Source organism: Crocodylus porosus, unplaced genomic scaffold (assembly GCF_001723895.1).
Source record: "Crocodylus porosus isolate Cpor-Errol unplaced genomic scaffold, CroPor_comp1, whole genome shotgun sequence".
Taxonomy (NCBI): Eukaryota; Metazoa; Chordata; order Crocodylia; family Crocodylidae; genus Crocodylus; species Crocodylus porosus.
The window spans coordinates 32,843,947-32,864,969 of NW_017728909.1; the positions used below are offsets into that span (position 1 = coordinate 32,843,947).

Consider the following 21,023-nt stretch of genomic DNA (forward strand, 5'->3'; position numbering starts at 1 on the left):
CATAATCCATACAGTGATAAAAGTAATGTAAATAATACAGCATAACATCAGGTTTTCAACAAGACCACACACAACATATCAATAAAAAAGACACAATAAAACATGAATAACACCCTGTGAAGATCCCAAATTTTGGTCGGGAATCTTGCCTCCCCTGACTGCTACTGCCCAGTAGCTGACAAATTCAATCAAATGTCAAGGCAACTGAAGTGCTATCAGTAAAGTAGTGCTGCTCTGAGTCCAAATGTTGTACAATGTACTGGGGGATCCCAGTAGATTTGCATAGTTGTGGTTCCCAAATTGGACAGAATTCATTGACTGGGCTAGTGTCTATTTTTTCTCTTCAACAAAAGCCTCTGAGGTCATCAACATAAAAGAGTATTTCTCACCAGCATTACTATTAGGAGATAAGAAATAGTCTATGATACCAAAATCTATAGAAACTCCGGAGTACTTTTTTTTTTTGTTTGTGGAACAAAGGACAATGATAGCATTGCTATTACTTCAGTTGTTTTGGGATACCTAATCTACCTTCTGCTTCCCTGGCTGATAACACTTTTTATTGAATATTTGAATAGGAAAAAGGAATGATTTAATTATAACTTATTATTGTCATACTTAATATGTTTTACTAAACTTTTTAGGGCTTTTTTTACTGTAGTGAAAGTTAGGGTATTATCAGAACATGCATGTGTGTTTTATAACAATAATGATTCTGGATTTTAATTCACTTGTGCAAAACTGAAAACCATAAATATAAAGACATCTGCATGTTTCTTTAAACGCACAAGAAAACACTAAGCTGAATGTTGTGAACAGTAAAAAAAAAAAAAAAAAGAAACTGAGTTTTCCTAACAGTATGCAAAGATAAACCATGCAGACAATGATCCAAATTTGTGCCTTAAGGCCAAGTAGTCAAATGTCTTGGCCTTTTCATCCTCCCCAGCATCCTTTTGACTTCAAATATCTACTTTACATTTGACTTGCTGATGCCTCTCATTAATAAAAGTCATGGATAGCCATACTGATCCAACGAGGTGATCCAGGTAGTCAGTGATATCTTCTCCCCTTGATCACATTTTTTCTATGGGGAATGTGAAAGAAACAAGTTATTATCCAAATTGTAATCTCTATAGCAGGTATAAAATTTCCCCCCTCAGTATTCAACTTGTATTTCCATTGAATTGGAATGAGTCCTGGGTGAGCACAGAAATGGTAAGTCATTTTCCTAGTCTTTCCCCTTTGTGTGGCGGCTCTGGATCTGTAGACAAGAGTTATGGCAATTTATATTATAGCAATTTAGATAAATAATTAATTAATACAATATGGAATAGAGCTGTGAGGAAAGGTAACTAGATGAAAAGTAATAATTGCCTGTGCACTTCTACAGGTTGACAATGTGATGCTGAGTGGGTGGGTGCTGGGAAGTGGAGGGAAATGAATTAGAAGCAAGCTTGTAACTTCCTGTCACCTGCCTGAGAACTTCTCTCTCTATTTTGTGGACCAGCATAAAGTGCACTGCAAAATAAACAGAATTCTGAAGCAATCCCAAAGAAGTGAATTTATTCAAATGCTTTAAAATAACATTCTTTTTGTAAATGTCCTTCTAGAGTAATTTGTGCAATTTACTTTGTAATACTTCCTGTTGGCTCAAAACTCAGGGCAATAATTAAACTATGATTCAAAAAATGATGTTTTCTTCTTCACTATTATCTGCCACTATAGTTAAGTGCCTTTCAATCAAACAGGTTCTTTGGAAATTGATGTGGTTCTGCCATTTTGGGTAGGATGGGAAGTTTGAGCAGGCAAGAGAGAGATTAATATGCAGAGAGGTGTGGGATGGGGCACAGGAAACTTCAGTCATGTTTGTTTGTATCTTTGGGGTGGGGGGGCGGGGGATGGGACTGGAAATGGGTTCCCTTCCTGGTATACCTCCCCGAGACTGTATTGTTGTACTCAACATTCTTCTTGCCCAACCTCTGCCTTTCGTTTGCACTGAATAGCATCCCTTTGTTCTGTGATCTTTGTGATATGTATCTGTCTGTCTCTGCTAAGTGGCTGCCACTCATTCGAACCTATATACACCCTTGAGGGCAATAAAATCCATGATCTTAGTATGGGACAATGTCCCAGCCACCAGTTGGGATTGATTGAGAGTGTGGTTGGGGGGTAGAAAGGTAAGAAAGGTTTATTGACTTAACAAAAACACAACTATGTGTAGTAACAATACAAACAATGACAGACAGGAATAATTCACGTTGGCAACTTATCAGCAGTCCCCTCTGATGCCTGATGTATGACAAATTTTTCTTTTCACAAAGCTCAGCGAACTCACGTGTCCCCGATCAGCGCTGTCCAAGAGCTACCGGGAAGGACCCTAGTATTCAGTCCTTGGGGTCCTCGAGATCCATGGGCCCACTGATCCAGGTCAACAGGTAATTAATCCCTTTCACAGAGCTGTATCTTCCTTCTGAATGATTTCTGGATGTTTCAGCCAATTTATAACTTCTGAACTGTGCTGATAACTTACAGCCATTCAGATTCTTTTTACTTCAACTGTCCTTAGACTGACCAATAGCAGTACAAGCCTTGCATTCCTTTGATAAGGTTAATTTTAACTACTCCACAGGGGCTTACTACTTCCAGGCTGTGCTAAATTTACTAGGCCTTACTTCATGTTAACTTTAATTAGGCTCTTAGCAACAACATATAGCTTAATAGCTAAACAAAAGACAGAAAAACACTTGGTCAAATCTTCATAGAGCCTTCAGCAAACACCTTTATCACACAGACATAATTTTCAGCTGTCACAGAACCATACAGAAGCTTGAGACATGACTCAGAAGCATTACACGGGTATGTGAACCTCAGCTGATATGGCAAATGATTGTACCTGACTACACAGTAGAATCTAACTCAAGCAACAACTGGTCTGGATAATCCCTGAGCAACAGAGAACAACACAGGTAAATGAAAATGTTAACTCAAATAACCAGGAAAAGCAGTGTGGGACACCAGTTGCAGGACTTAAACAATGTTCAGCAGTTATTTTGGGATGAAGATTTATCCCCATATCTCAGTAAAGCCACTTCCAAAGTGGGTTTAAAATGCCAAGTATGGCCAAATTAATAAATTATTGTGATGTAAAAGAGGAGCTTGCAAGGACTTACCGTGCTTCAGCTGTTGTATGCCATTTATGTGTATCTTTCTACTGCACAGTAAGATGAACTGTGGTAGTTTAGCACTTGGTAAATTGCCTCAAAGAAAGGTGGCTAAGTAGCATTAAAATGTTGTGTTATTCATGTCAGTATTTGCATATGCAAGAGACTTCATTGTGAAGCAAGTTAAGCTACACATTTCAAGAGTGGGCAAGATCTTACAAAGGATGTAATATTACCTGACCACTGGATGAGCATTTACAACCTCACTGAAATTTTCAGTTGACCAATTCCACTCACATTTTGAACTCAGTCATAGGCAGTGTTGCAAATTAGCTTTTCAACCATGCTGCAGATCTGAATTCCACATAAAGTTGATCCTGCAGGTGCAGCATTGCATGCTTGCAAGGTGAATAGTAATGAATACATCAGAGAGCCCAGGTTCCTGCAGGTACATTAATGGGAGCAGAACTACAGCCTAAGAGGCAATATTTAGCTTAAGCCCTCCTTAACATAATGAGAATTTCTTCTCTATTCAGACACACCCATTTTTCATCAGTGCCAGGCCCCTTTTCTCCTTGTGCTTTTCCGTGTAAGAATGTAGGCAAGGAGGATACTTGAGACAGCTCAGAATGAAAGATGACACCTCATGTGTAACCTTACTTGAACCTCTGCCTGCACTTGTGATGCAGCACAACAGCTTTGCACTCTGGTACACGGGCAAGAACTTGCAGGTGTCAGGTTGTGCAGTACCTGACATCCACTTTGTACCACAGGAAAGAAGTGTTTGCTTATTTTAGTAGCTACTCAAGGAAAGGACGCATTCCCAGAAGCACTCACTATGGGATTAGGGCTCAGGCATGAGCTATGGCTCTGTTGCCTCTTTTCAACAGTTCCTGAAAAAGAAGTTCCTGCCAAAGCATAGTGTGAAGCAGGTTCTTCCTTTGTCAGAATATGCAGAACATGCTGATGGGATCCTGCTTTCAGGTTCTAACTTTGAACTGCAGTCCCCTCTCTCCACCCCTCCCAGCCCTTGCTCTTTCTACTTACATGAGAGCTTCTGAGTTTTAATGGTGAGAAAAATCTTTTCTCTCATTTCTCATCTTTCATTTCTCTGTTTTTTTCTCATGGGTGGACAGCCATTATTTCTTACAAAGCCTCAAAAGTCTAAGAATAGCGAGTATAAATATAATATAATATAATATAATATAATATAATGAAATAAAAGGAAAGAGATCTAAAAGTTGTAACCATAGAAATTCCAGTGTTTTTTCTTCCCAAATTTAAAATACTTCATGATTATCGTTGTCTCTAGCAGATACCACATTTTGTAACTTTCTGCATGGTTTCAGGCAGGTAAAATGAGGTGTGTAAAGCCTACCTATTATAGAATATAAGTCAAATTCACCCATGGTTGACTTAGCGAGAAATTAAGTGCCACCCAATAATTTTATAAGACAGGACTGTGTAAGTTCTTACATTAGTAATCCTTATCTCCTGTGACATTCCTAAATGAAGTATATTGATCTCTAAATAAAGATTACTCACGGAAAGGTTTTCAGAATTGGGACCATACATAGTGTTTGTTTTGCAAATATTGACCACCTAGCTAAGGTTTGCTTGAGAATTGTATTTTATTTTAGTTCCATAACAACTTGTAAATGAACACATAACTTCCAAACCAGACCTTTTGCTGTTTCTTCATTACTTGTGCTATATAGTGCTTTGCAGTTCCCATCTGTGCAATTTCCTTTTATTAATGTACAAACAAAACATGATGAATTAAACATGTGATTGCATGTACTTTTTGGCAAGCATCAAAGATGAGGTAATTGAAGACAGTTATTATTTCCAGCTGTACAGTGCTAGTACATAGTGACAAATAATACCAGTGAACGTAAAAAAGGTGTTTTGGTTTTAACAATACTGTCCTTTTAGCATCCCAACTCAATAATTTAGACAAATGATTTCAAATGATAGCATTGTCAGATAGAGCACCATCATAGATGATTTAATCTTTTCTGATATGAAAGAAGAGAAAGAGACTCAAAAATAATAAGTTTATTATAATTAGGTAGCAGAATAACTATAGATCGAGGTCTTCAAGGTAAATATATTTCCAAAAAGTAAAAAAACCCTAAAAAACATTTCTTACATAAATAAAACTCTTAGACTTTGTTAGAAAATGGCTAAATTGTAAGAAAATAATCACAATTAATACAAGTTAAAAAAATCTTATAAGGACATATCTTCACCATATTTCTAAATGGCAGTTTTAATATAGTATCTTCAAGGTCTTCAATACAGTCCTCTATTCCTCCTCCAACCCAAGACCACCTTTGCTAGGTAATCATTGTTTCCTTGCTGGTCCTTTGTCTGCAACTTGTCTTCTGCAAGTTATATTTCACTCAATAAATTTCTTCTCAAAAATTGTAATTTCATCACTTAACTGAAGACTCGCTCCTGAAAGAATTCTCACCCTACCCGAATCTGAGACTCCAGAGCCCCCTTTATTGATTCAGCCACACACCTAACTTAAACAATAAATATAGGCTAATTTATGATAGTGCTAGGACAAAAGTGTGACTCCCACCCATCATCTTTTCAGGTTTTAAGAATCCTTTGTATAAATAATGCATTAAGGAACTTGAACATGCTATTTTAAATAGCATAGTGGGGAGGGTTTTAGTAACTGTAATACTCAATTTATAATTTAAGGTGACATTAGTGAGAGCAGTCCACTGAGATATTAAACTAGATGTACTTTGTTTATGATGCAGAAGAATCAGAAATAAAAAACAAGTTCTTATATTTGAGTTCCACTTTTAACACCACTGGCTTTCCCATTGTTTAGTGTATTGAAAATATTGAACCTTATTTTAAAAACTAAACTAAGCATAGCGTAGCATTCTACTATAAACATTCAAAATATTCATCTGCAATAAAATATTGCAGTTAGTTCTACTCTTATTAGTGCAATTCCCAGCAGGATCTTGGAAAATTAAATCCCAAAATTGAGGCATACAAATTAACACATCTGAATATATTGCCCCTCATAGTCAGCACAATCTGCAAACACTCACTATTCAGCAAAACACAATCATATTCAAAACGTAAAGCAAGAAAGAATGCTTACATCATCTATTTTCACTTCCTATATATCACAAGCTCTTAAATTTCCTGCAGTTGCTCCTGTATTGAAACAATAGCTTCTGTTTGGCTACAGCATCTCTTAAAAACATCCAGAGAGAGACAGTCCACTACATTCCTGAAAGCTTCTTCCATTCTTTAAGATCTGCTGTGTTAAAAACTTGTGTCTTATTTCCAATTGCTAGTTGTTTGGCTTTAGTTTCCAGACGTTTACCCTTTGTGTACCTTTTTCTGTTAAACTAAAGAGCCCGTTCATAACCAGTATTTTCTCCCTGTGCAGATATAATATATCATAAGATAAAAGAAGGAAGAGTTTTGTGCAATAGGTTTTATTGGACAATGCATAACTGGGAGAGGTGTTGGACAAGCTTTTGGGCATCAAGGGTATCTATACATGTTCCTGACACTTGCTCCAACACGTTAACTAGCAGGTGTTGGAGCATATTCAATTAATTCAACTATGATCTTGAACTCAGTCGCATGAAATTCAAGGCATAAACTTTAATATTAACTCATGAGCAGCATGTTCATAACCAAAAACTAGTAGAAGGAATAAATCTTGCAACCCTTACTCATGTGAATTGCCCCATTGACACCACTGTTACTATTCAAATAAGAATATAGGATCAGGCCCTGTAAAAGTGGAAATGTCTTAAAATGTTAAAGTGACAGGTTTCAGTTCATCATACCAGCTTACGTTTAAGCACATTAATAAACTGATTCTTCTTCAGCAAAGCATTTAAGCACATACTTAACTGAATACATGAGACACTGCAGGAGCTCTAATTAGAGTGGCTCCTGAAAACCTCTCTAAGTAAAACACTTCCCCTGCCCTCCCCCGCCCCCTTCCAGGAGCATGTGTAAAGACACCCCAACTGTCCTTCCTTAGGAACGAGTTTAATTATTTCAGTCACTTACTGGAAAGCCCCCTCTACACATCATCAGTATTGTGCAATTAACTGGTTAATTCTGCAATTCCCAGGAGACCACCTATATAATGCAAAGTAGCTATCATGCCATAAAAAGCTCCAACCAGCTATAAAGTTAGACCTCAAAACTGTGTACTAACTTTATAGCTGGCTTCTATCAGGCTTTAATTTGCATGTGTAGTAGGGTGTCCCCTGTGGCTGGGAATCTCATAAGCTGACAGGGCTTCCAGCTGCAGGGGTGCACCATGCCTATTATAAAACACCCAAGCTCTAGGGATCTCAGTAGCTGTGATTCCCAAGGTCCAAGGGTTTCCCATACCCCTGAGCCCTAGAGATCATGGCACCTGCAATCCCCAGAGTTCAGGGTCCAAATCTATGGACCCTGGTCATCACAGCTGTTGTGATCCCTAGGGCTCCAACATGCAGAAAACACCCAGGCCTGGAGGATCACTGCAGGGGTGATCCCCCAATCCTGGGGGTGTGGGAAACCCCTGGGGCCAGAGGTTCACCATGATCCTCCAGCCCTGGGGGTTTCCCCACATCCCAGGACAGAAGGGAATTGCCCCTGTAGTGATTCCCCCCCACACACCCCCTTGCCCCTGGGGTTTCACACACTACCAGGGTAGGGAGATCACCACAGTGGTGATACTTCAGTTGTGGGAGCATGTCGGATGCCCCCATGCTTGGGAGCCCTTCACCTGGGATGCATCGGGCTCCCAGCTATGGGAGCTTGCTGTTGCCTTGGATTGGACTCCTTCTGCACCGGCTATAAGGTGCAATGGGATCTAATGTTCAGTCCCACAATCATGCCTCCTGCCATGACGTATGGCATGGGAGGAGGTGCAATTGTGTAATCACGCATTAGATCCCATTGTGCTTTGACCTGCATGTGTAGAGAGGGTCTAACAAGATATTTGCTCCAGCCCTCAAATCATATCACGGCTTTTTCTTACATTTGCTGCAATTTTTCATCTTTTTTTAAAACATGGACACCAAAAGTGGATGCAGTAGTCTTGTATAAGGCTTAACAAGGCTACATAAAGATGGTACATAAGGTAAGGCATACTTTTTAGGCATGTTCTTAATGTCCATCAGGTTAAATGGGTCAGAAACATTTTTTGTTACTTAGCTGAACTCTGGGCTGAACATTAAAAACAAAGTTTACCATTTTTAATGACTTTCATTACAAGCTTTATCTTTCATACTTATGAAATATATGAATAAACTAGAAAAGACTTGTTTTAAATGTCTACTGAATCAATTAAAATTACTGGAACATTCAAATGTGGAAGGTGGGGGTTAAAATAGTGATTATATGCATTTCTTCTTCTTTTGCATCTACTTTTAGATTGATAGTAGCAGCACTAAAGGTTACAACATCACAATGAACATGTCTGGCCCTCAGACTGCCACTTAAAGCTGTAAAAGCTGTCCTTTAAGGATCTGTATGTCTCTGAGTCTTCACAGGTATGTGTGTAGATGACTATGGAGGTGAACCAGAGTTCATCCAGTGATTCATCTTCAAAGTGTTTATCCTGTGCAGGGTCATTTTTGTCCTTTTCAGTAGATGCAGTTTCAAATATTGATCTAAAATAGCTATATTTGTTAAAAAAAAAAAAACAACCCCCACCAAACCCCCCATAGATTACCATGTCATAATGTAATTATTTACTCTACAAACATAAGAGCAGCTCTAACAAGCTTGTTCAGAACTGAGATCCTGAATTAGTCAAGCAATTAAGTTTAAGTTCCAAAGTTAAGTATGTGCTTAAATGCTTTGCTGAAGAAGAATCGGTTTATTAATGTACTTAAACTTAAGCTTGTATGTGATGAACTGAAACCTGTCACTTTAACATTTTAAGACATTTCCACATTTACAGGGCCTGATCCTGTATTCTTACCTGAATAGTAATAGTGGTGTCAATGGGACAATTCACATGAGTAAGGGTTGAGGGATTTATCCCTTCTACCAGATTTTTGGTCATGAACATGCCGCTCATGAGTTAATATTAAAGTTTATGCCTTGAATTTCATGTGACTAATTTAAAGGTCATACTTCTTAACTGTTGCAAATTTTTGCCTATGGAACCTTTGACATTATAAAATGAAATATAATCTCATAACACTCTAGAATTCCTTCAGTGAACGTATTTTGTTTCATACTCTGTGCAGTTTCACATCTTGAAAGCATGGCATTCCAAGTCCAATTGTTGGGGAAAAATTGGAGAATATTGTGTAACTGATTATGGAGACACCTGTACAGATTAACAGTGTGTGAGTGTACTGTAATGAAAATATCAAGGGGCACATAATCTAAAAATAAAAAAGTTAATTCAAATTAAAAAGGCAGTACACAAAAATTATCATATGTTGAAAAGTAGATATAGTTTGCTTGGGAAAATAAGAAAACTAGATTCTGAATTCCTAATTAATACTGAATAAATAGTATCTTGGTCTAACAGTGTTTCAACTCTCATGTCACTGGGAGTATTAGTGGTGTTATCATAATGCACAGATAGTAGATTAACTCAAAAAAATACCAAATAGTTAAAACAATGTTTACAATAAACCAGCCTTTTAACCCTTGAAAACTATGCTGGCATATAAACTCTGCTTAATAATATTATAATTACATTAGGCAGTGACATTTTCACTCTTGTGCTAATATCAAGTCATGCCTGGAAATCTTGGGTGCATTCCATTTACCAACAGTCTTGTATACTTCATTCTGGCTGGTGTGCTATAGTAATACAGTAATATCTTTTAGATGACATGTTAAATCAAAGTTTTCCAGAGATTAGTGATTACACGGTAAATTTTGAAAAAGAGAAAGCACTATAAATCTGGTGCTCTGACAAATTTCTTCAGTAGTCTTCAAAACTCCTCTCTAAGACAATGTATTCTTGCTCAAAGAGATGCCCTATTGAAAAAGCTGCTAAACGATTAACTGATATCTAATGCTCTAGGACACATTGCTCTATGCCATTTTTAGAATGCCACAGTTTTACGGTTGCATTAAAGGATAATTTTATTTCTTTGCTCAGTATACAGATTGCAGATGGCTTCATTTTACACTGGTTTATAGAAACACTGGCAATTTGAAATGCCATAGTACTAAACATCACACACACACACACACACACACTATATACATATATGCACAATTATACTCACACACACGTACATGTTATATATGTATATGTACAATTAAAATCTTGATTTGAATGGTTTGAGGATTGTGAGGCAGCATTGAGAATTTTAGTCAAGGAAAATTATTGCCTCTTTTAAATTATTAAACTTGTAGAAATAGTTAGTGCACTAAAAATGGCTAAAGAAGTGGAATGTTTGAAACCGGAAAATATATTTAAAATATACTTTACTTTTTATTTCATATTCTGCTGAAGCATTTTAATAACATGTACAGTGGAGTATGTCCTTTGGAAGGAAAGTGTTTTTTCACAGAATATCAGAACCAATGAAGACTGGCTGGTGTAAAATGTTGCATTGAATTTATCAGCTTTAAAAGGTCAATTGGTTCAATTACATTGCCTTTTGGATCAAAATAATCTTTTTTTCTAAATAGATGAATAAATGGTCTTCATATTGAATTTCAATTCCATCAAGAATTGGTAATTCCATCAAGACTGTCTGATCAGCATATTGATATATATTTTAATTTCAGTGGAATATTTGCAGAGGTAAATAAATATAACCTATGTCTATTATTTGAGAGACTGAAATTTACTATTTAACAGACAAATCTTCAGAAAGGGTTGCTGGCTTTAGGTATGTTAATCTAAGGACATAGGCAGACAAGTTTCTCTGGGTAGATGTAATATCTTTTATTAGACCAATTAAATAGTTGGAAAAATTGTTCTTTGAAAGCTTTCGGGCACCAACACCCTTTTTCAGGCATAGAGAGAGTCTGATGGTGAATTGTGTGCTCTCCTGGGTAGAAAAGAAGCCAATATACAAAATACAGGTCTGTGGGCATGTTTACACGTTGCTGTATGGCACTGCTGCTATGACACCATGCTTTAGTACTTCCTTCCCACCCCCTACCATACTGGGGGAGCGCACTGCTACATTGATGTAGCTGCCGATCGTGTGGAGACCCACATGATCACTACACCACCATAGTGTACTGTATGGCTATGTAGCACATCACTACATTGTCATAGGGCGATGTGTAGATGTGCCCTGTGAAAATGCAAATGTGTAGCAGTGAGGATCAGAGTGATGGGAGACAATAGGTATGAGATGAGGTGGGAGGTGGGGAAGGGGGAATGTTGAAGTGCCAATAAAAGAATGGAGCTGGTAAATGGTTATAATGTGCCATAAATCCAATGTCTATATTTAGCCCATGATGTTTTATATCCAGTAGATTAATGAAGTGAAGTCTGTAGGCTCATTTATGAAACGTGTTTTGTAAATTCCCTTTGAGGATTAGAACTGAGAGATGGGAGAGAGAGTGGTTGTCTTGTGAAAAGTGTGCTCCCACAGGTAATTCACCAACAGACTCTCCGTATGCCCGAAGAAGGGTGTTTGTGCCCAACAGCTTGCAAAGAACATTTTTCCAACTGTGAGTTGGTCTAATAAAAGAATCACATCTACCCAAAGAATCTTGTCTGCCTAGATCTTCAGAAACACTCTTGATGCATTTTGGATGTCCACATTAGATTTGTAGCTTTTAAGGATGTAACTAAGATCCTAAATGTTATCATAATCAAGGTTCACTCAAACTGAACAGCATTGCAACAACACTGATGGTTGCTTTGCCTGTAGAAACCTGCAGGCTTACTTGTACTTACTGTCTACCAGATGTGCCTTAGGGACCCAAATGCCAGAAACTGCAGCACTGAAATAGCAATTCTTGTATTATTTCTTACAAAGAAGATATGGCACACACATTTCTTTTATTTGGTACACAACATAATGTTATTAAACAGTCTGTATTAATTCTTTACTATATCCGTAAATATTATACTTGTGTAAGATGTTAAATTACCACACTTTTTATTTATTCACTGAATACAATACATTCAATAGCACTGCAGGCTTCTTCTCAGTAACATAAACAAGTAGTATAACTTCCATGTTTGAGAATCATAATCTTTCAGGTGCTGAATATCTCCTGAGAAACAGTGAATGCTTCTTCAAAAGAATGGGGGCTGAGAATACTAAAAATAATACAATAGCTGTACCAGATTTGTGTTATGTTTGTGTTATGAGTACTGTCTGCTAGGTATTGAACTGAACTATCAGCTCATTTTAAAAAGACCACTGATCAGCCCTAAGGTGGCACCTTTGAGACTATATTACAGCACACAAACCCTGGGCCCATGTGTAGCCTAAATGGGACTTTCCACCAATACCCATATCTGCTCATATTGGGCACGACCAGCTGAGCAGGAATGTGCACTTTGCAAACACATGTGGCATACTTGAAAAGGTTCTCCATGCTGCATATTTGCAGCATGGAGCCAAAATTGGATATTGGGAAATCCCAGTATCCAAAAAAAAAAACCTAAAAAAAGGGGGGGGCAGTGCGCATGGCTGCAGCGTGTGTTGCCCAAAACCAGAGCCTGGCTGGCCAGAGCCATTCTCTGGCTGCCAGTCAGGCTCTATACACCCAAATCTATACTGCTACAGCCCCAGGAAGGCCCCAGGACTCCAAGTAAGGATGCTGGAGTTAGCCCAAGTGCTGGCCTCAGCCTCTCCTACCCTACCCAAGCCAATTTGCCATTCACCAGAGTGCGTATGCACTGGCATTCCCCGGGGACAAGCAGCACAGCTATGTGCTGCTGCTGTTTGTTCCTATGAAATGCACATTCCTGCTCATCTGGATTCCCCCATGGAGTAGCTTGAAGGATCGGGGCCTTTCTGACTTCTGAGTTTAGCTTTACTCCCATTAGTGATAGAGAAGTGAAAGGCATAATTTGGCATCTGCCAACCATCTGGATCATCCAGTTCTCTATAAAATAAATTTTAAAATAAAACTATGAAAAACATTTGATTTAGAAAACTGAAATGCTACAGTTCTGAAAATAACCTTTAATGCTGTAATACACATATACTGGAATGATTCTACTCTTCTCTTTTCACTGTCTTATCTTCACTCTTTATACAACCAAAAAGTTCAGATTATTTATTTGTAAGGATATACAGATGTGTCATCACTCATGACTAAGACTAAGGGGAGCCAAAATATTTGGTAGATCCTTAGATCCCTCAGTGACAGTTCATACATAGGAGCAGACCAGGAGAAAGAAGACTACAGACATACAACACCACTATAAGTCAACCGCCTACAAGAGTCAGAGTACTCTGTGTTTTCTTGTAGTAAATAGGGGGTGCATCTACATGAAACATTTACTGCACAATGCACTAATTAGTTGCACAGTAAATGTTGTGCATCTATACATACACCGCTTTTAGGTTGGAGTAAACAAGTTTATTCCATAGCTGCATAAGTATAGATGCTGCCCCAGCTGGCTGGGGCATGAGGGCGCTTCTTTGTGTGGTCTGCCTTCTGACTAGTGCTATACTAAATCACCTTTGTGCCCCAGTCAGCCCCTTCACAGCATGTTGAGCTGGGCAGGAGCAGCCCTGGGTTGGCAGGCTGACCTCCCAGGCTCCCTGCCAGCTGGGGCTGCTCCGGCCTAGCTCAACATACTGCAGCCCCAGGCACACATGTAGATATGGTGCCTGGGCGCAATAAGCTTGCAAGCAATTAGCTCTGGAGTTTATTCATGTATATTAATTGCATGTGGAGACTTGCCCAGGGAATTTCCTCACTGTAGGAAATGGAGAAAGTTTTAGACTAGCTCAGGCCAAGCATAACACTTATTGAATAGTTTTGCTCATCTGCATTAGAAATTTGGCCACACCATTAAAAAGGAAACTTAAATTTGACAAACCTGTCAAAAGATGGCAGGTTGCAAAGACCCAAAACTGAAAACAACTAGAAAATGTGAATAGAGAGAAGGGTGTTGTCAGCCAGGCACAAAACTGGCTACCAGAGCTCTGCTTCCATAGTGTCTGATGATGAACCATATTCTTCTCCCAAATCTGCACTTTGAAATTTGTAACAGATATTAGAGCATTTCTAAAATAAATTGAAAAAATGAATCAATAATTCTGCATGGAGAATGAGAGAATAAAAGCCTAAGAGGATAAATACTGGAAGCTATAGGGGGCGAGGGACACTGGCTATGAGAGAAAAGATATTAAACTAGATGGACCTGTGGTCTGATCCAGTATGACACTTATGTTCTTCAGTGGTTCATTTTCTTCCCCAGATTGTAAGAGATAAATCCAGGCTGGGAAATTGTTGCTCTGGTGAAATGGACACATTTGGAACCAAATTATGCTGTGTACTTTTGTAAGCAAAAGGGTCTTAGACCTGTACAGGGAAGAAAGTATCCCAGTACTACTTCTGGGACACAAAGAACTCCATCGCCTGGAACTTCATGAGGTCTGATCACATTGAAATGTCTAGTGGTGGAGATATCCAGAGGTGGATAGGGAGCAGGGGGAGGGAGCAGAAAGGGGGAGAGAGGTGGTACACTTGTGCAGTTAGACCTTTGACTTCTACTTCACCCAAAATTTAAAACCAGTTGCCTGGCAGTGGCAGTAGCATTTCAGTTCAGGCAGAAGTGAGATCATCAATCAACTTCCTGGCTCATTAAAATCTACCTGATTTAAAGGAGAGGGAAATGATAAAGCAGTGAGATGCAGTAGCATTTCAGTTCAGGTAGAAGTGAGATCATCAATCAACTTCCTGGCTCATTAAAATCTACCTGATTTAAAGGAGAGGGAAATGATAAAGCAGGGAGATGCAGGAACACTGCAGAGACCACTTAAATTTTCCCATAAATGGGGGTGAAATTAAGAAGGGACAATAATGAAGTAGAAGCAACATGAAAAGAAAGACCAGTGAGGAAATCAATCCAGTTGTTCTTGCAGAGGTAGATTTGCAGCAACATAACATGGGGAAGAGTGTGTGAGTGGTAATAGACAGATATGGATTCTGCAAAACCTGAGAAGAGAAGAAGTGCTCTAGAACAGTGAAACATGGCCATGAAGGAGAGCAAGGAAAACAAATGGGAGGTGAGAGTTAAAGACAGCAATAAAGAACTGGTTTTTCTTTATTTCAGTGAAGTTCTTCTTGTCCAAGAAAAGCACTTCATGCTTTGAGACATTTACTGAAGGAAGCTGAGACAAAGCCTGAACTTGACTCCAGGCAGATTGTGAGGAATCTTTAAAGTTGTCAAAAATTATGTTCAATTAAATGTAATCAGTGTGAAAATGGTGCATGTAGTTGTATTTAAAAGTAATTAACATGACTGAAAAAAATAGATTAAAAAGAAGAGGACCAAGCCAAGAATCTAACATCATGGGACTCCATGAGCCAATTCATGCTCTTCATAACTGGAGTAGCTATTAATGTAACTACAGTTAAGTAGTATTACTATTTATGCCAATATAACTGAATTTAGATTTTGGTACCGTCTATGTATATAAATAGTATTTTGGAAGAGATATTTGAATTCAAGTGATCATTTGAATACTTATGAATATAGAAGAACCTTAGTCACCTCTAATTCTAACAAAGAAAATTTTAACCTGATAGGTAAACTGCATTCCCTTTTCCCTCATTTAAAGAATCTGTGAATCATCATAGAAATGATAGTAAAGAAGGATTGGAAGGGACCTCCAGAAATCATCCTATACAAATCCATCAGCTAACCTCTTAGCAAAATTATACAGTCAATCCTGAAACAACCACAACTCACAACACCCAAATCTGTTACAGTTGAAAAAGGGGACTATGGTGGTCAACATCCAAGGAAGAGGGATGTAGCCCCCCACCCTCTCCCCCCCTCCTGACTGTACCAATCTGACCATGGGTCAAATTCCTTCCTAACACCAAATACAGTGATTTCTCTGTATGGGACAAAGCAAGACCTTCTCACCAGGAACTACCAAATTTAGGTCCCAAGAGGAGCACTAGTACACCCCAGACAAAACTGACTGCCTTAGCTGAAGCCAACACCTAATGCTTTTGAGATAGGCACACACAAAAAAAGCCCTGATGCATCTAGCAGTAATAGAGTGGGAAACATCCTCCCTGGTCCCATGTGGCAGCCAGAAAAGCCCACAAGCATGGAACAAACCCATAGTAAAACAGAGGCATAGGTGTGCCTACTCTCTGCCAGATCAGGGGTAGGCAACCCCTAGCATGTGTGCCAAAGCATTGTATGTGAAGGCATTTTTCCTGGCACTCACACCTTGGGAAAGGGGCCAGGACTGCACTTCCACAACAAGGATCAGGCCCCTCGTGTCTCCCCCACTGCCCACCTCTGGCATGCCAACTTCTTGCAAGTCAAGATTGCTGGTGTGTTTGGCACCCTGCCTAAAAACAGTGCTGACCCCTGTGCTAGATTATCCCTAAACAATGTTTATCCAACCCTTTCTTGAACACCTCTAGTGACAGAGATGCCACAACTAATCTGGGCAGTCTATTCCACCGCCTCATTGTTCTAATAGTGAAGATGTTTTTCTGATATCTAATCTAAACCTATTTTGCAGCAACTTCAAGTCACTGTTTCATGTTCTACACTCTGAAACAAGAAAAAAAATGTTTTGCCACCTCTATAAGGCAAGTCTTCAGATATTTGAATGATATCATGTCTCCTCTTAATCACCTTTTCTAGAAGCCCAACATGCCTATTTCCTTCAACCTCTCCTCCTATAACTAGCCTACCAAGCTCTTTATCGTTTTTGTTATTCGCCTTTGTATGGTCTCTAACTTCTCTATGTCCTTTTTTAAAATGTGGGGCCCACGACTGAACACAATACTTTAGATGAGGCCTAAAGAGAGCTGAGTAAAGAGGCACTCCCACTTCCTGTGTCTTGTACCTAATGCTTCTATTGATGCTGCCCAAACTGCATTTACCTTTTGTGCAGCTACATCACACTGTAGACTCATATTGAGTCTATGATCCACTAAGACACCCTGAGATCCAGCTAATATGTCACGCTTTTTCTATTTGTATTTTTAATTGTTCCTTCCAAGGTGTAACAAGTCGCCTTTGTCAACATTGAACTTCATCCTGTTATTTCCAACCCAGATTTCCAGTCTGTCAAGATCCTTTTGAATTGGGCTTCTGTAATCCTTTCCAGTTTGGTGTTGCCTGCAGATTTGTTCGAGAAGCTCTCTACTCCAGCAATCAAATAATTAATAAATACATAGAACAGCACTGAGCCCAGGGCAGACCTCTGTAAAACTCCACTAGAAAAACTTCCTGCCATTCTCACATGGATTAATTTATAATTACCCTTTGCTTGCAGCTATTGACCCAGTTGTGAATGCACCTTATTGTAGTTTTGGCTAGTCCACATTTCTCCGATTTGAGAAGCTCATCTGGGACTTTGTCCAAGGCTATGCAGAATTTCAGATACACTATATCTAAAGCATTCCCTCCATTCCCCCATGTCGTTACTTTGTTAAAGAAGGAGATCAAGTTTGTTTGGCATGATTTAGTCTTACTAAATCCATGCTGGCTGTTTGTGATCAGCCTTCCCTGCTCCAGATACTTGCAAATGGACTTCCTTCTGATATGCTCCAGTATATCATACTGAGATTAGGCAAAAATAAATATGACTGTAAGACTTCACTGTAATCTTGTTTGATATAGCATAACAAAGAAAAGCCACAGTCAACAATCAGATGTCATTTAGGTGCATTGTATAAATCAGAAGAATCAGCAACTCCCACTCTATAGTTCCAAGAGGGCCATGTCTTGACAGCTCCTTACAGTGAACCTTACAGAGTTTTTAAATTATTTTTCCTGGTCCTCACATTATCTGAGAAAAGCCGGAGTCTGAAAACTTCTATCAGATCCAGGTCTGCAAACATAAAAGTATGAAAAGCACCCCTCAGTGTTCTTAGGTTACAGACTAACTAAACCAGAGATGCCTAAGATTCCATGAGCCCAAGCTAACTTCATGAGATGCTGTCAGAATAACACAGCTAACTACCTCTCTCAGGTTATATGCACAATCAAGAGAATTTAGCTCAGAATACCAATCTGTCATTTTCATATAGCATAAAAGTTACCTTTTCTCATAGTGTTGTAGGTATACAGATGATAAAGTAATGATCCTGATACTAAGGCTGCACTATGCTTGCTGCCAGACCTGAGGGAAGTGGACCAAGATTTAAGCCATATTTGTAAGCCCAGCACAGGTTAGAGCAGCATTAGAGGTTGTTTCACCCACTAAGGCAAAGCTAGAGTTCACCTTTGTTCTTCCCACATAGTCTCTGGTGGAGGCCAGAAGCAAGGGATGGTGTAAAGCTTGCACAGTCAGCCTTAGACCAATTTTTGATTTCTACATGTCATAGGAGCTTGCAATTGTCTGACTAGGTCAGCTTTTGCCTTTTTATGCCACCAGAAAGCACAAAAGAACTATAGAGGAGGCCAGAATTGGGCTGTACATGTAAAAGGTAGTGCAATAGCCTCCATAGGGTTATAACCTACACAGTTTGAGTCTAGCCAACATTTTAGAAAAATCCCAGATCACCAGGTGTGAACATTTACACGAAAAAGGGCATGCTATTTATTTAGTCTTAAAAAGCTTATGACCTGAAACCTAAAAAAGGATACAGTCTTCAATAATCTCTGCCTTTCCCTAATTAAGCAGTCTAGTTTTCCTAGGGTCCCAGGACCAAAAACTCATAATAAAATAAAAATGCATAAATGAAGCTGGTTTGAACTGGGTGAGCTGGCAAACATAACACTTAAATGAATGAGGCATCAAAAAGTTTCCTTCCCTATTCAAAATGTAAAGAATTTTAATTTAAACTTAATTAGAATTTCAAGTTAAACATTACACATTCTTCAGTCACCATGAAACATGCAAAATAACGCCCTTCTGCAGGAAGTTGGTTTGGGTTGATTCTGACAAACTGCTGACAGTCAAACTTTAGAAAACCTTTTTCTTAAGAGACTTACATACGCATAAATGAAAGTGTATAAGAGTTGGGAAACAGCACCTGGGGAGGCAGGGGAAAGGGCCACCTGGTAGTATTGAGACTAATTATAAGTACTGTATAGTTGTTGTGTTGTTATTGATGGTAGGAAAAATGCAGTGATCTTTCCTTTGAAACAAGTGCTGATCCATGCATTGGAGTTGTGAGAAACCAAATAGCTCCTATTTATTATACAGTTGCTTGGTAATCATGTGACTACAAGGATCTCATCACTCTGGCAAATTTACTCAAATATGTCAATGTATCTAGTTGGAAAACCTTGAGTTATCAGGGCATAACAGCACACACAGAAATTGCAACCTATGGGGCTGAAAAGACCCCATATTAAGTGTAGAGGTCAGCTTAGTGCAAACCAGTGCAGAGCTGAGGCCTGTGTTTGTAATCTTCAGCTTGCATTGTACACACACTTAACCATCTGTCTTCCTACTCAGGTATACTCAAGATTTTGGTATTTTGACATGTAATGGTGTAGATGTATCACTGTGAACTCAGTCTGCGATTACTTATGAGATTCTGTCAGAGTTCTGGTTTAAGAGATGCACAGTTTAGCTCAAATACCGAATTCCAGGTTTAATTTTGTTCTGACTCCTATGATTTGTTTGTAGGTCCCTCAGTTTTTTATGTTAAAAAATTACAGTGTAATTACAGCAGATTCCCAGCTTTTGTGTGTACGTGTGCACAGACACACACACACACTTCTTAATTAGTCTGGCTGTGAAGAAAAGGTTAAAGACCATGATCCTGTAAAGTCTTGAGCACCAGAAAGCAAATATAAAGAACAAAAATGTATACTTTAAAATATTAAAGCCAGTCAAAAGATTATTGGGGCCTGTCTCTTGATATTTCCTTCTTGACATTGGCAATATGGTAAGCATGCAGCTGGGATAGCCATTGTTAGTAACTGTTTTAGCTCTGTATATAAAGGGCTTAGTCCATCTGTCTGTCTGTCCATAATGCTCCTGGGCAGCATGACTCCCATCAGGGAATTGCTCCAGCCAGTGGTGCATCAAGAATGTCCATCAAGAATGATGGGATGGGTGGGGTGGGCAGGGATGGAGCACCACCCACCACCACTGCCTTGCGGGGCCAGACGTGGCGAGGGAGGGATGGCACATGGCCGGATGCAGAGTGGGAGCAGCATGGGGTGGTGGGTGGCAGTGACGGCTACTGTGTGCAAGCTTCCCACCCCACCACTCCTGGGAGGTGGCAGTGGCACAGTATGGTGGGTGGCGGTGCTCTGTCCCTACCCCCCCATCATTCTTGATGGGAAATTCGCTAGTATAGAATAAAGTCCATATTTCATCATATACTTGCTTCAAAGTTGTCCCCATTTAGAATCTGATTGAAGAACAAATATTTATCAGTGCTGCGTGGCAATCATATATATGTAACCTAGCTATTGTTACCTGTGGTATCAGAAGAAAATAGAACTTCCTCTGTAGCTCATAACTTACACTGAACCAAAAACAGATGTCACAAAAAAGGGAAGAAATTACTGAGCTGTGCAAGCTACAGGCAGTACATGAAAAGCAGATCCTGAAATCATATACATGGTACAGCCAAAGGCAAATATCAAAATTTTGACAGAAAATCAAACTGAATAGTTAGGAGGTAAATAGCAGTACAGCCCTGAAGTCCAGAATGCCAGAGCACATGAACGCAAGGCCTCTGATACAGGGAATTTACAATTTATTCATACTTAATTAGAGAATTATGGTAATGAAATGT

General features: G+C 39.0%; 1 long non-coding RNA gene across 1 annotated transcript in view; it reads right to left on the reverse strand.

The window, feature by feature from the left end:
• Positions 1-647: 647 nt before the first annotated feature.
• Positions 648-21,023, reverse strand: part of LOC109307891 — a 37,521-nt gene continuing 17,145 nt past the window's right edge. The window contains exons 3-4 of the long non-coding RNA XR_002100392.1: positions 4,209-4,325; positions 648-1,084 (exon numbers count right to left, since the gene is read on the reverse strand). This is a non-coding gene — a long non-coding RNA (uncharacterized LOC109307891). The remainder of the gene's footprint in view (positions 1,085-4,208; positions 4,326-21,023) is intronic.